The sequence below is a fragment of the Pan troglodytes genome, chromosome 2 (genome assembly GCF_028858775.2).
Source record: "Pan troglodytes isolate AG18354 chromosome 2, NHGRI_mPanTro3-v2.0_pri, whole genome shotgun sequence".
Taxonomy (NCBI): Eukaryota; Metazoa; Chordata; class Mammalia; order Primates; family Hominidae; genus Pan; species Pan troglodytes.
Window position 1 is genome coordinate 39,261,316 of NC_086015.1, and position 14,385 is coordinate 39,275,700.

Here is a 14,385-nt window from a genome sequence, read left to right on the forward strand (position 1 = left end):
TAATAGGCTCCCAAACCCTTGTTCTTGCCCCACCCACTGCCTAATACCAAGACCAACTTAAAGATCACAATAAAGACTTAAGGAGCTCCTTTCACTCTCTGACAATGTCCTCACTTAAAAGGAAGTGAAATGGGTTTTTATCAGAGTCTGTGATCTAATTGGAACAGCCCAAAGGGATTGCTATTAATGAAGACATATTCTTCTCTTGAAATACCTTTGTCGTAGTGGTCTAGTAGTCACAGTTCTCAGGATGGCCTTTGACCATACTATTGCAGCATTTCCATACAAGCATATTTGTAGCAGTACCATACAAACAGATGCTGCCTGGAACTCCCAGGGCAGGACAGTTGCAGTTGTGTGCTAAACAACTATGGTTTTCTGAATGAAATGTAGCAAAAGAAATAGAGGAGCTTCTGCTTTGTATACCTGCATGGCAGATTTATATACACATTATATTACACATGCATGTCATCTCGGCAACCTGTGATTTCAGATTTATGTATGTATGTATGTTTGAGATGGATGGGTCTCACTCTGTTGCCCAGGCTGGAGTGCAGTGGTGCAATCATGGTTCATTTTAGCATCAAACTCTTGGGCTCAAGTGATCCTCCTGCTTCATCCTGCCAAGTAACAGAGACTACAGGCAGGGACCACCACGCCTGGTTAATTTTGAAAAAAATTTTTAGAGATGGGGTCTCACTGTTACCCAGGCTCGTCTCGAACTGCTGGCATCAAGCAACCTTCCTGCCTCAGCCTCCTGAGGGATTTTAGATTCCTAATTCAAGTTTTTGTGGATTTAGACCACATGTCTTATTATTCAGAACATTTGTTGATGGAGACTTAGATGTCACTAGGTTCCCTAGAAGTTCAATGCTTTGCTGAGCATACTGCTAAATACAAATATTAAGTTAATTAACCAAGTAGTCAATTCATGCATTATTCAGAGAATCACTCTGCAAGCATGTCCTAAGCTCCTACAATGTGTCAGGCACTGCTTCCAGCCATGCAAACACGAAGCAAAAAGGCACTGACTCTGGGAATCCTTAGCCTCTAACCAGTGAACCTACTACATTATGAGACAGATCACAAGACTTTCTTGATATTTGTCAAAACACTAAAGCTTACTAATAATTTTCCTATTATATAAAGTGAAGTAAATTCAAGGTTTTTCTTTCAATAATGTAAGTTTTACTACCATGGTTTCTAATATAGTTTCCTGCATGTGGAAACAATTGAGTTATTGAGATAGGGTAAGAAATAGCTTATAACATTGAATATTACTGGGACTGTGTTGGGACTATGTTGTATAAGTGGACTTTGTGGATAAAACAGGAAAACTAAAACTAAAATTGAAACCACTGGTTGTCGGAAAGAAACAGGTATATGGATGACAAGGCAACCATAAGCAATATGTCACACAAAAGTTCTGTGGAAGCACAGAGTAGACTGGGAAAGTTTCCTACAGAAGGTAGAGTTTAAAGTAGTCTACAAAAAACAAATCAGAATGACGACCCCACCAGTGCAATAGCCTAGGGCAGGGAAATTGATCGCTGCTATGAATATATGCAATGGTTTTGTCTTAATGGACCATAGTTTGTAGATAAAAACTGAAATGAGCTAAGTTGGGAAGGGTTTCTGAAGACATTTTAAAACCATGCTAAGGAAATTTTGGACTACACAGTGTAGTCATTGGCAAGCACACATATCACCGTAAAAAAGGAGAAGATATCACCTTTTTCATATGGCTTCTTTTCAAGATGCAATTATAAACTAGTTCTTCTGGGTGAAGAAGCTTTTGGGTTTTTCCAGTCAGCTCTTACAGTATGAGTGAGTAGAGTCTCAGACTGTGAATTGCCGTCCTTCAAGGGATATTTGAGTCTCATTGACCACAAAATGTCTATCCCTCTGTCCATCATTCACTGCCCAAGGTATAAACTCCCAAGCATTTCATCCCCCACTGCACAATCAACTCAAACCACTCTAAATGTCCTGCCCCACCCAAAGCCATTAATGCTACCTCCAATTCTCAAATACTTTTCTATGCCCTTGAAGATTCTACCTTTTAACTAGAAAATTCTCATAGATACTTAACCCCTTCCCTTGAGAGTATATTGACTAAAACATGACTCTTACCTCATACACTTTCTTTTGAAACCTCTGCAAGCTGCATACCTCACTCATCTCAGAGAAGCCTGAATATTTTGTAACGAATTAGGTTTCCAGATAGATATGGGAGGATTATGGATTTTCAGGCAGGTTACATTTAGCCCACATAGAAGATCAGGGAAACTAATGGGGACCAAACTGTTTAGGAAGTCTTATGCAGGCAGAGAGGGCCTAGCACTTAAGAAATCAGATATTCCATAAAAGCAATAATAACAAACAGACTTAAATCCTAACTGCGAGTCATTGATGCTCTTCTTTCCAGAATGCCAACACTTCTGTATAACGACCAGATTTAATAAGGTTTGTAAAGCCCCTGGTTTGCTCCCAAAGAGGTCCAGTTTAAACACTGAGCCTTCATGGAGTTTTGTGCTATATCCATAGTGAATTCCTTTTAATAACCCAATGTGACAAAATATGTTATATTCTTTCTGTTCTTCTGTCTGAAACATCCTTTCCCATCCAACACTTTTACTCACCTGTCTAACTCCTACTCACTTTGCAAATGGAAGTTAAAAATGTTACTTGATGCTGACAGGCTGACCTGATTCCCCAAGTGAGGATTAGATGTCCCTGCTGTGAGATTTCATACAGTTTATACTTTCCCTCATTTAATTAGCTGACATGCTGCACCACCATTGTTAGTTTCATGCTCCTTGATTCCCAGCATTCAAAATAGTGTTTGGGACCATCAGTGCTCAGTACATCATTTTTCAACAATTAAATTAGTTGAACAAATATATAATTGAATAAATGAATGGCTAAATTGGTGAATTGATGGATATGAAGATACTTGCTACTGGCTTCTGAGTGTAAGTTTTGCCACAGAGATAGTTATTATGTATGAAAATAAGGAAGTCAGGAGAACGATCTCAGATCAAAAGAAATATACTAACTTAATACTCCATTAATTCTTGCATTTATTCATTCATCCAATGTTTTTTGAATGCCTAGTTGTTATGGCAAAAGTCAGCTTTACATTTTTTATTTATTTAAATATTTATTGGATGCTTATTGTTATGTGACAAAGTACCTTTGCTCCTTTGTTCCAACAATTTATTTGTTGTTTTTGTATATTCTAGGAGCCAATAATTAGCTAAATCCATAAAAAATCTGCCTGTTGTACATACAGCACAGATGTTTAAGAGCTTGATAAAGATTTCTTTTCTCTTTCTTTTGAAGTAATTTAAAAGCAAGAGAAAAATTGTCAAATTAAGGCAGTGTGTACTTTTCAATGAAGAATTGACCTGCACATGCATATATAAAATAAGTGGTTGCAAATCAATAGGTACATTAGCTGCTCTTCTTTCTGTATGAAATGCTCATAGGTGGTGTGTTGATCAGCATTCAGATCAGCTTCAGGCCTGGGATTGAAGCAAAGCTCTGTTGATACACAGAATGTTATATAAGCTCCACCATACACAAGAGCTACTTCAAGAGTTGAAACATTTTGTTTAATGTAGAGATTTTAAAAATTCAAGAAGCTGGGCACGTGTAAATGACACTAGTTATTTTAAATTAGAGCTTGAAATTCTAGATATTTAGTCAAACAAATTAAATTGTCTTAAAGGTAGAGGGAAGTTTCTAGATAGAAGGAGGATTCCTGAAAATACTAGAGTCCATTTCTAATAAATCCCATGCCCTGTCGGTACCTGCAGCATCATTCTCCCTGAGCTTGGAGCTAGGTGATTACCTGTCTACAAATGACTTACTGACTTACCTTTGACATACATACCAAAGCATGGAAGAAGCAGATTTTGTCCAAAGAAACATATAAATATCTTGGGGAATTTATATAGTGTCTTTATCAGCATAGCAGGCAAAAGATAGAGGAAGAAAAACATAGAAGAAGGTTGCATGTGAAATGATTAATACAAGTCTACAACCTGAGGTAGGTTTGGATTATAACTGCTTATACATTAGATGGGATTCTTCATTCCAACCAGAAGCAATTTTCAGCATTTTTCCAGGTATATACCTAAGTAAGAGCCCTCCTTCTCTTGCTTAGACTGCAGATATTATACCTTTTCTTGTTTTTGACTTATGTCGTGAGAAATAATTATTGCGAATATTTCTACCATGAACATTCATCCATAGTTTTTGTTGGAACATCTATTTTCAATTACTTTGGATATATATGTAGAAGTGAAGTTGCTGGGTCATAAAGTAATTGTATGTTTAACTTTAAGAGGAACCACAAAACTGTTTCACTGAATGATTTTTTATCAGAGAAATAACATGGCATAATTTATTATTTAAAATGTCATTCTTATTGCTATGAGGAAAATAGACTGCAAAGGATCAAGGCAGAAGCAGGAAAGCAACATGGGATTTAATTGCAATAATCCAAGTGAAAGATGATAATGCCTCAAACCAGGATATAAGCAATGGAGAAGAGTGAGAAGTGGTTCAGCTTTTTACATTAAAAAAAGAGTTGGGTAGGACACAGTGGCTCACACCTGTAATCCTAGCACTTTGGGAGGCCAAGGCAGGCAGATCACGAGGTCAGGAGATCAAGACCATCCTGGCTAACATGGTGAAATCCCGTCTCTACTAAAAATACAAAAAAATTAGCTGAGCGTGGTGGCATGCACCTGTAATCTCAGCTACTCAGGAGGCTGAGGCAGGAGAATTGCTTCAACCTGGGAGGCAGAGGTTGCAGTGAGCCGACATCACGCCACTGCACTCCAGGCTGGGTGACACAGCAAGACTCTGTCTCAAAAAAAAAAAAAAAAAAAATAGTTGGCAGGATTTATTGATGGTTTGGTCATGAGAGAAAAAAAGAAAGTTTGAAAAGATGACTGAAAGGTTACTGGCTTGAGAAATTAAATGATTCAAATATCCAATTACTGATAAAGGGGAAACTGTGAAGTACTACATTCAGGGGGTTAAACAAGGGTTCCTTGTTGTATTTGCTAAATTAGTGATGTTTATTCAACATTGGTATCAAACATCTATTACTATGTAACAAACCACAACACCACTTAATGGCTTATTTGATCATGAATCTCTGTATCAGCAATTTGAGCTGAACTCAGCTAAGTAGCTCACCTGTCCTCACCTAGGGTCACTCACATGGGTGGAATAGACTGATGGATTAATTGGGGACTGGTTGACCTAGGAGACCCCTTATGGATTGATCACATCTCCTCTTCATGATTTTGCCCACTTACAAGATAGTCCAGGCTTTTTTCACATGGAAGTCTCAGAGCAGCAAGAGAGATAAAGAGTAGAAACTGCAAGGTCTTTTGAGCCTTTGGCTTACAACTCCCATAATGTCCCTTCCACTGCAAGTAACTGGTAAAATCAAGTCACAAAGAAGATTAATTCTCTAGGTGGGATCATCAAATAAATGCTGCATAGCAAAGGGGGATGCAAAAGCAGAAGGATTTAGTACCTTTTTTAACTTTTTTTTTTTTTTTTTTTTACAATCTACTACACCATCAAAGTGGAGATATTAGGAACATATTTAGTTACATGCACCTGAAGTCGAGGAGAGAAGGCTGAGTCTTGATGTCCAAAATTTAAAAACCAAAGGGATAACGAGGACATAAAAAAGTGCATTCGATAGATTATCAGTAAGGTAGGAGGAAACCGAGACAAGTATGTCCAAAAGTTAAATTTCACGTTGCAAATTGCACCAGAAATGACTGTGCATTTGTTGTTTATACAGTCTTTAATGGCTTTTCTGGCAGTTAAGTCTCTTTGAAGTTATCTGACCAGTTTATAATGGTAACTGTTTTCTCTTTGGCCCTAGGCTAAGAGAGGGGAAGTAGTTTATTTGAATACCAAAATTCTTCCCTATTAAGCTCATTAAAAGAGATCTGAACTTCCATTAATATCCAGGGAAACTAGGCCAGAAATTCTCTGCAATGCTAATGGGAGCTGTGAATTTGAATTTTCATTGAAGTAATAAGGCCAATGTGTTTTAAATACTGGTAAAACTTTGTGGTGAGGGCAACTGAAAGACATTCACTTTAAAAATATGTTAAAATGTGTAATATTTACGAAGCATCTTTCTATACATAAGATCATTTTAGGTCTATACAATTATGCAAAATTGAATGAAGCATTTAATCTGTTTCAAACAAGACGCCATTTAAATAATACAACATAGATAATAAAATATGCTAATGGGAAGAGTGATCATGCTCACACACAGGCATATATATGCAAAACATAGAAAAATATACTCAGCAATAGAATACAGAAAAGAAGTCATAGAAAATAAAAGAGTATCAGGCAGTCAGAGCAAAGTTCCTAAAAGCTAGTAATGCCCATCAACAAAGGTCTTAGTCTAATAAAAGCCCAAGTTGTTACGGCTTTTATGTAATGAGCCAAGCACCATCATTCTAAATACATCCATATATTAATTTACTTAATCTTCATGGCAACCAACATTTTTTGTGCCTGCACCACATTGAATAGGTACATCTGTTTTCAGTGCATGTCGCCAGCCCCTCCTGAGACAAACGTGCTGTGGTATCTCTCTGTTTTCCTGCCTTTCAGACTGTCTCCGAAGCCTTGGAAAGTCACTCAGCCTGCGTACAGATGCAGATTGGGAGCAATTCTCAACCAATGGGAGACAGGAATCCGTAGATAGATACTTCAGCTTTCCTTTCCTTAGAAGGATCATTTTAAGATGCATTCTATGTGGGTTCTTGGACAATCCTCAGAGGGATTAAGCTTCAGATGTCTACCACAGAAACTAGCTCAGGGATGCATCTTCTATTGCCTTTTCTCCCTGCACTGTTTCATTATATTCTTCTCTTTACTTGCTGTGATTATCTCTTTCTTAAACTAACTGCATCCAAATCCATGTCCATTGCATCCACTGTTTTTGAAGAATTCAAACTGAAACAGGAACAAATCTCCCATACTTCAACAGATTAAAAAAATGAAGTTTAAACATTTAAGAGCTTGATCAAAATCACCTACAGAAATAATTGGAATCCAAATTGGCCTCTGATCTTCTAGCATTAAGTAATACCAAATCTCTCAACCTCAGGATTTTTATTATTTAATTGTTATAGGCAATTAAATATGTAGAGACTCAACCGTGAAATTCTATAACTTTAGCTTATAATTTCTTGTGATTAAAAAAGGAGAAAAACATTTCTCTATAAGAATTTAACATCTAGATTGAAGGAACACACCTCAAAATAATAAGAGCCATAAATGACAAACCCACAGTCAGAATCATACCCAGTGGGCAAAAGCTGGAAAGCGTTCCCCTTGAAAACAAGCACAAGACAAGGATGGCCATTCTCACCACTCCTATTCAACAAAGTATTGGAAGTTCTGGCCAGGGCAATCGGGCAAAAGAAATAAAGGGTAATCAAATAGGAAGAGAGGAAGTTAAATTACGTTTGTTTGCAGATGACATGATCCTGTTTCTAGAAAACCCCATCATCTCAGCCTAAAAGCTTCTTAAGCTGATGAGCAACTCCAGCAAAGTCTCAGGATAAACAATCAATGTGCAAAAATTGCTAGCATTCTTATACACCAACAACAGGCATGCAGAGAGCCAAATCATGAACGAACTCCCGTTCACAATTTCTACAAAGAAAATCAAATACCTAGGAATACAGCTAACAAGGGAAGTGAAGGATCCTTTAAAGGAGAACTACAAATCACTGCTCAAGAAAATCGGAGAGGACACAGACAAATGGAAAAACATTCCATTCTCATGGACAGGAAGAATGAATATCGTGAAAATGGCCATCCTGTCCAAGGTAATTTATAGATTCAATGCTATTCCCATTAAACTCTCATTGACATTCTTCACAGAATTAGAAAAAAACTATTTTAAAATTCATTTGGAACCAAAAAAAGAGCCTGTATAGCCAAGACAATCCTAAGCAAAAAGAACAAAGCTGGAGGCATCATGTTCTCCAACTTCAAACTATACTACAGGGGTACAGTAACAAAAACAGCATGCTACTGGTACAAAAACAGAAACATGGACAAATGGAACAGAATCAAGAGCTCAGAAATAAGACCACACACTCAGAACCATCTGATCTTTGAAAAACGTGACTAAAACAAGCAATGAGGAAAAGACTCTATTTAATAAATGGTGCTTGGGGGAACTAGCTAGCCCTAGGCAGAAAATTGAAACTGGACCACTTCCTTACACCTTACACAAAAATTAACTCAAGACGAATTAGAGACTTAAATGTAAAACCCCAACTATAAAAACCCTAGAAGAAAATTTAAGCAATACCATTCAAGACATAGGCAGGGGAAAGATTTCACGATGAAAACGCCAACAGCAATTGCAACAGAAGCCAAAATTGACAAATGGGATCTAATTAAACTAAAAAGCTTCTGCACAGGAAAAGAAACTGCCATCAGAGTGAACGGACAACCTACAGAATGGGAGAAGATTTTTGCAATCTATCCATCTGACAAAGATCTAATACCCAGAGTCTATAAGGAACTTAACTAATGTACAAGAATTAAAAAGCAGGCAGAGAACATGAACTGGCACTTCTCAAAAGAAGACATACATGCAACCAACAAGCATATGGAAAAAAGCTCAGCACCACTGATCATTAGAGAAATGAAAATCAAAACTACAATGAGATACCATCTCACACCAGTCAGAATGGTTATTATTAAAAAGTCAAGAAACAAGAGGTACTGGTGAGGCTGTAGAAAAACAGAAACATTTTTACACTGTTGGTGGGAATGTAAGTTAGTTCAACCACTGTGGTAGACAGTGTGGTGATTTCTCCAAAGTTTAGAAGTAGAAATACCATTTGACCTGGTAATTCCTTTACTATCTACCCAGAGGAATATAAACCATGCTATTATAAAGATACATGAATGCATATGTTCATTGCAGCACTATTCACAATAGCAAAGACATGGTATCAACCCAAATGTCCATCAATGATAGACTGGATAAAGAAAATGTGGTACATATTCACTATGGAATACTATGCAGACATAAAAAGGAACAAGATCATGTCCTTTGCAGAGACATGGATGGAGCTGAAAGCTGTTATCCTCAGCAAACTAACACAGGAACAGAAAACCAAACACCGCATGTTCTCACTTGTAAGTGGAAGCTGAACAATGAGAACACATGGACACATGTCGGGAGCAACACACACTGGGGCCTGTTGGAGGCGTAGTGAGAGGAAGAACATCAGGAAGAACAGCTAATGGACACTAGGCTTAATACCTAGGTAATGGGTTGAACTGTGCAGCAAACACTCAGGTACACGTTTACCTATTTAACAAACCTGCACATCCTGCACATGTACCCCAGAACTTAAAATAAAAGTTGATGAACCAAAAAAAAGAATTTAACACCCAGGACACTGAATATTCTGGAGCAGAAGAGCTGTCACATTTCCTACTATTTGCTAAAGGAATATCTTCATATTTTAATATTGGAATGTTTTATTTCAAGAAATGCTGCATTGAAAAACTCTATTTTTAGGACTTTTAAACACAGTGTACTTTGAAATCCCTGACTCTTAGTTAAGATGCTTCCTCTCAGATTTACAGGAACCTAGTACAACAATTATAACCTACATTAGTCTAGTGTTTTACTGCTTGAGTGCAAGCACATATGTTACTTCATTTAAGTGTTGCAACAAGCTGAGGAGGTACATGGAGTCGTTTTACAGATGAGGAATCTCAATTGCAGTGACTGTGTCTTGTCCACGCTAATGTTCTTGGCAAGTGCCTAGCCAGGTAATGAATCTAGGTCTTCTCGTAAATCCAGGGCAGCCCTCTATCTGCTGCAGCACAGCCATTTATGAAGTCTTTGATGATAGCAATGCCGAGGAAAGCAGTAAAGAATGAACTCTAAGTGGGCAGTTTAGAAAGGAGATGGTTTAACTGAGTTTATAGATAGCTGCTTCTCATGAATTGGCATCTTTTATTCTCTGCATTTCCAGAGAATGAGTAGATGCATAGAGAAGATTGGTTCTAATGAAAGTTATAGAAAAAAATATGGTGCTGTCATATCAAGTACTCAAATTTTAGACCCTGACAGGAATAGACAATTACTTAATTCCTCCACTATTAATTCCTACCACTTATCTTTCTTCAATCTCTGGACCCTCAAGGTTTATCTTTCAAGTGGGACTGATAACACTGTATCAAACAACGTAAGTGAACTTGCTCATCTACCATAAAGCAGAGTCAAATCGTAAGTTGCTGTATTGTTACCTTTTGCTAATTTCAAGTTGCTATCTCTCAATAAAATTGAAAGGGGAAGAAAAGAATCTGTGTAAGAGTATTTAGCATTTGTCCTTTCTTAAAAGTCAGAGAAAACATTTTTAAATCAGTCTTTCAATCCAACTAGTTGCAGAGGGCAAGATTTTCTATGTTCTTCATCTTTTCACCTCACCTGAGGAGCAAGAAATCCTTTAAATCTGCATGACATTTTTATGAGGTCTTAACAAGTCAAAAATCCCTAGCTTTTCAATCTGATCTTCCATGTCATAGCCTCTGCTCTGTTCTGTTGACACTGTCTCCTTCCTCTCTACAAGTGCTTTATTTTTGATTGTGGAAAAATACATAACATAAAATTTACCATCTTAACCATTTATAAGTGTACAGTGTTCAGCAGTGTTGTTAAAAATATTCGCATTTATTGCAAAATGTTCCAATTTTTTCATGTTACAAAACTTAAGTTTTATACTCATTTAACAACAACTCGCTATTTTCCCCTCCTTCCAGCCCCTGGCAACCATCATTTCACTTTCTGTATCTATGAATTTGACTATTCCAGATACCTCATATAACTGGAATCCTACAGCATTTGCCTTTTTATGACTGGGCCATTTCACTTAGCATAATGTCCTCAAGGTTCATCCATATTGTAGCATGTGTCAAAATTTATTTCTTTTTTCCTTTTCCTGAATGATATTCCATTGCGCACATATGCCACATTTTATTTATTTATTTATCCATAACAAATGCTTGGTTTGCTTTCACTCCTTGGCTATTTTAGTGCTGCTATGAACATGGTATTCAGATACCTCTTTAAAATCCTGCTTTCAATGCTTTTGCCTATCCATCCAAAAGTAGAATTGCTGGATCTTATAATACCTATCATTAATTTTTGGAGTAACCTCCATACTGTTTTCTAGAATGGGTGCACCATTTCTCCACAAGCTCACCAACAACTGTTATTTTCTGTGTATTCTTTTTGTTTATGTTTTGTTTTTCTTGTAGCTATTCTAATGGGTGAGATGTTAGCCTCATTGTGGCTTTGATTTGCATTTTCATAATGATTAGTAATGTTGAACATCTCTTCATATGCCTGTAGGCCATTTGTATTTCCTCTTTGGAGAAATGGCTATTCAAGTTTTTTTCTCATTTAAAAAATATAGAATGCTTCATGAATTTGTGTGGCACCTTTGCACATGAACTGTGCTAATCTTCTCTCTGTGTATCCAATTTTAGTACATGTGCTATCAAAGTAAGCCCCCAAGTTGTTGATTCTTAATGAGACTTTTCAGTGCTGAATCTTTCTCTTCTTAAGAACCCCCCACTATCCACCTACACTCAATAATTTTCCTTACTAAAAATATAGAAGGAAATGTGTTTATATCATAAAATTTATTTTTGCCCATGTTCAATTTATCAGCCCTGTTCATTGCTTGATCATTTAGTCTTTGAGTTTTTGGTTTTGTTTTGCCTTATGCTTGTTCATGTCACTAGGTTTAGGGGATTTTAAGATCTGGCTTAATTCTGCCACCTTAAATGGCTTGATACGGGTGAATATGAGTTAGGAGAAATATTTCAACCTGGTATCTAAATGATTCTTTTTTTTTTCATTTTAATCATAAGTTCTTAATTTTCTCAGCATTGATGTAAAAATCATTCATGCTTGCACTGCAACCAACATAAATCATTAACACTCCAAAAAATAGTAAGCAACATTGAATCATTATCATTTTCTTCTATGAGACACTGTGGAAATGAAAGAATACAGTTTATCATTGATCAGAAGTCTCACAAACATTTAGCCTGGGCCTCATCTCTTTACAGTACTTACTTTGCTCCAACCACACAAGTCTTCTTTATGGTTTTAGGACAAGTCAAGGTCCTTTCTTCCTCCAAGAACTTCGCACATCTTGTTCTTTTTCATCACTCAGGTCTCAGCTCAGTGCCATCACCTCAGAAAGGCTTTTCCTACACCTAACCCAAGGGTGTTGCTCCTCGTGGTCACTTTGTATCACTTGATCTGCTCAGTATGAATCACTTTTTGAAATGATCTCATTATTTACTTGTATGCTTGTTTATTGTCAGCCACCCCCTGCCCTCATTCAAATGCATGCCCCATGACTGAAGAGGTTTGTTTCATTTGTTGACCTCTATATTCTCAGCGCATGAAACAGTGCCCTGGGCCATAGTTTTTACTGACTGCTAGTGTAGGTCATGTGTTCTCAACTTTGGTATCAGAGCACTCTTGGATGTTGATTCAGCTGCAAGTGTTTACCAAAATGTCTGTTAAAAATAATAAAGAACCAAAGATAAAGTTTAATTTACTTCTAAGATATAGAAACAAGATAAAAATTCAGAGCAAATGCCAGATTTTCTTTATAGCGTTATGACTCTTATTCACTTTGAAGCTTCACTGAGGAGAGGAATATTAGCCTTAATGATAATGTGTATTGGTGGAAGGCCATGTTTGACATAATCTTTAATGTAGAGCAGTAGTTCCCACACTGTGCATCGGAATCACCAATGATTACCTGATTACATCCACAGAATACCGATCCAGTAAGTTTGTGATACACCTGAGGATCCAGTTCCAGATGATTCTAATTCTGGTGGGTAGAAGTTAAAAAGTAAAGAGGAGACTCTACCAGCTGAGATGCATATTAAGATGTAATTGAGGTGACATAGGTAAGAAATAAAGGCCTGCCTGTGGCATGGTTTGTGGAAATGGTAAGCAGTACATGAAGGAGAGGGAACTATCCAGAATTGTAGCATAAATAGTAATTAAATATCAATTGGGTATACAGATAAGGAAAAGTAGGAACCATATGATGTTATCTGACGAAACTAGGTGAATAATAAATTCATTAATTGAAATAAGGTATTTGAGCAGCAGGTTCAAAGGAAAGATCATAAGATTTTATTTTAATATGCTGTGTTTGTGGTGCCTGTGTCTATCCAGTGGGATTATCTAGAGGGCCTTTGAAAATGTGAATGAAGCTCAGGAGCAAAATTTGGGACCAAGATATGTACTTTCAATAGCAATCAGCATATATGTGGTCACTGAAATAATGAAAAAAAGATAATCCTTGGGGAATGTATAAAACAAAAGGAGAATAAATTCTCAGGAATTCTAAACTATGACAGCCTAAAAATTGAACTCTTAGAAAACTGAATTTTCTTAACTGAGGTACTAGACTGGACGATCAAGAAAATTTAGTAGTTTATATAACAGCATTTGATTAGGTGTGGAGTTTAACACTGTAGTTCCTGGTAGTATAGTGGATAAAATAAGCCACTCACTTTGACAGTGCACAGGGTTAATACAGGGTTTTGTGAATGTACAGGAGGATGCCTAATAGTGTACCTGTGGTCTCTTCCTTCAGATGCATCCCATCAATAAATATGCAGGATAAGTACATTAATGCTTTTCAGATAAAGCTGGATGAAATATGTTGGATGAGAAAATATCCTTAACAAAATTAAGTGTAAGGTTAAATCTTAAACCTTACCAGAATAATTTTTGAAAAACAGTTAAGTCGAGCACTTCCTTTGGAAAAGAAAAGAGAAAAAATAGGAAAGGAAAAAGAAACAAACGAATGCATGGAGCTAACAGATATCAAACATCAAGATGGAAGACATAAAGTTAAAAGTTTCAGTAATTTAATCAAGTATAAATGGTCCAATCCTTACAACTGAAAGAGAGAGCTTCATAGTACATTAGAAAATAGAAATTGAGACTAAATTCTATACTGTCTATATATAAGAAGAAAAAAGGGATAGAAAAAGATATGACATGCACACTATAATACAAAAATGTTTTAGAAAAAGTAGAGTTTAGCACAAAAATTATCAAAAATTAAGTGGGAAATTATATAGTAATAAATATGGCAGTTTACTAGAAAAATATAATAATCTTAAATGATTACATTATCTAAGAGAGCCTTAATAAAACTAAAACTATCAGAATCAAAGGGAGAAATACAAAAATCCACAACTAAACTTATGAATTATTTTTGTTAAGTAATT

At 36.5% G+C, this 14,385-nt stretch overlaps 1 non-coding gene across 1 annotated transcript; it reads right to left on the reverse strand.

The window, feature by feature from the left end:
• Window positions 1-11,512: 11,512 nt before the first annotated feature.
• On the reverse strand, window positions 11,513-11,619 carry LOC112208766 (U6 spliceosomal RNA). The gene has a single exon (XR_002943340.1). It is a non-coding gene; the product is annotated as a U6 spliceosomal RNA (small nuclear RNA).
• Window positions 11,620-14,385: the final 2,766 nt, after the last annotated feature.